Source organism: Budorcas taxicolor, chromosome 24 (genome assembly GCF_023091745.1).
Source record: "Budorcas taxicolor isolate Tak-1 chromosome 24, Takin1.1, whole genome shotgun sequence".
NCBI classification, from domain to species: domain Eukaryota; kingdom Metazoa; phylum Chordata; class Mammalia; order Artiodactyla; family Bovidae; genus Budorcas; species Budorcas taxicolor.
The window spans coordinates 14675873-14678345 of record NC_068933.1 but is presented as its reverse complement, the minus strand read 5'-3'; the positions used below and the strand labels follow the sequence as shown (position 1 = coordinate 14678345).

Genomic DNA, 2473 nt, shown 5'->3' with positions numbered 1-2473 from the left:
ATTTGAAGATCCCTCCATGTATAGAAATTAAGAATGATCCTTTAAATAACATTTCCCATCTTGTTTTCTGAGGCCAGTGTTATATTGATACCAAAACCTGCCAAGAACATTATAAGAAAGGAAAATTACAGGGAATACAACATAATGTTGTATAAAATTATAATAAAAAAATGAAATCAACTATTAGCAAAACAAATCCAGTAACATCTAGTGAATGAAATATGACTATATTGGACTATTTCAAGAATGCAAGAATGGTTTAACATTCAGGATGCCCCTGCAGAATGGAAACAGGCCCTCTGGTTGGAAGTATGTATAACACACTGATTTACTGTGACCCAGGAAAAGCTGCCAAGGACGGATGTCTTCATCAGAGGATATGGGTTTGGTATAGTTGAATATATCTGAGAGACAAGTTTTGTAATGGAGAGGACTTTTCTACTTCTGGTCGTGTTTACATTGATTCAGGAAAAGCATCAGGAAAGCTAGAAACCAAACATAAGATCAGCAGCTATAGGCTTGTGTATGTGTGCACGCTCAGTTGTATCTGACTCTTTGCCATCTCGTGTACTATAGCCCACCATGCTCCTTTGTCTGTGGGATTTTCCCAGAAAGAATTCTGGAGTGGGGCTTCCCTAGTGGCTCAGGGCTAAAGAATCCACCTGCCAATGCAGGAGACACAGATTCAATCCCTGCTCTGGGAAGATCCCACATGTTGAGGAGCAACTGTGCTCTAGAACCCAGGAGCCACAGCTATTGAGCCCACGTGCTGCAGCTACTGAAATGCAAGCACCTTAGAGCCCATACTCTGCAACAAGAGAAGCGACCGCAATGAGAAACCCACACACCACGACTAGAGAAAAAACCCACATAGCAGTGAGGACCCAGACAGCCTAGATAAATAAATGAATAAAATTATGTTTACACTATTTGTTAAGAATACTGGAGTGGGTTGCCATTTCCTTCGCCAGGGGATCTTCCCAGCCCAGGGGTTGAACCCTCATCTCCTGCATCTCCTGCATTGGCAGGCACATTCCTTACCACTGGGCCACCTGCAAAGCCTGCCTATGGGCTTATTTACACTCTAAAGTGAAACATTTCTTGGGACAGAAACTTCTTTATAGAATAAGTTGGCTGAAGGGTTGAAACTGATTCTTGATACTATATTGATGTTGAACACAGGAAAGAAGAGTGAGAATTTGAAGGTCTCCTATAAATGGGATTGTTCTAGTTTTGGCAATAATGTTGATACAGATTTTTCTGAATCATTTGTAACTTGGCTGTGTTAGTCTTTGAGGGCCGGCTTACTGACCATTAAATAAATTTCAACACAGGTTTGTCCAAACTGTTGCAGAATAATTTTGCCCTGAATTACAGGCTTCCAGCTCCACACTTACATGAACCATGGCATTGAATTTGGAGATTCTGTCCCCCAGAAGGTTAGAGGAAGATTGAAATGTCACCGAACATCGCTTGGATGACTGGTGGTTAACAGTACCCATTTGACTGATAAATACAAAGTGATAAATACACTTTATCATCACTGATAAATACAAAGTGACTTATAGAAGTTTTTTTTATCTGCTAAAGTAAGTTTTGCCAGGCTGGTTGGACTGGGTCATATTCAGACACTTTGCCCAGGAGTCAAATTGACCTGATCTACTTGAATTGATGGGAGGAACCTCAGTGTAGGAAGTCACAAGTTTGGGGTGGGACTTGAATGAAGAAGCTTAATGTGGTTTTGAGCAATGTACCAGCTTTGTCCCTGGGAGTTAAGAGAAATGAACCCCACTGTGTCTTGGCCTTAAAATTCTTCTATGAGCTTTGAAAAGTGTAAACTTTTTATTCTTCCAAAGAATTGTAATCTTGCCCATACCAAAGTGTAGAGATGGTTTAAGTCCATCCTAAGGAAGGTGCTTGAAGGCGTACCTGGAAGCTGTGGCATTGGTGCCACATTTTAGCTCTGAAGTGTTATTTTAGGTGTGTTCCTCGGCATCAGTGTGGTATCGGTGGTCCTCCAGTTTGTACATCACATGCTGCCGGTCTCACGCTTCTTCGTGACCTTTTCATACATCGGTCTCTGTGCTGTAGTGGAATCTTCGGCTTTGCATCAGAGGAAAATAAGTAAATCCACCACATTTGCAACCAAAAAATAGAATGATTTAACTCCTGAAAAAATGTATAAAATAGATGGCTAATGAGAACCTTCTGTATAGCACAGTGAACTCTACTCCGTGCTCTGTGATGACCTGAATGGGGATGACCTAAATGGGAAGGAAATCCAAAAGAGAGGGGATATATGTATACATATCGCTGATTCACTTTGTTGTACAGTAGAAACTAACACAACATTGTAAAGCAACTATATTCCAATAAATATTTTTTTTCTAAAAAAAAAACCCAAATGTTAGTGACTTTGGATCAGGCAATTATTTCTGATTATTATCAGAATGATTTGGTTATTCTGATTAAC

At 40.2% G+C, this 2473-nt stretch overlaps 1 pseudogene; it reads left to right on the top strand.

Annotated features, from left to right (window-relative positions):
- Window positions 1–311: 311 nt before the first annotated feature.
- LOC128068170 (voltage-dependent anion-selective channel protein 3-like) lies at window positions 312–1724 on the top strand (annotated as a pseudogene).
- Window positions 1725–2473: the final 749 nt, after the last annotated feature.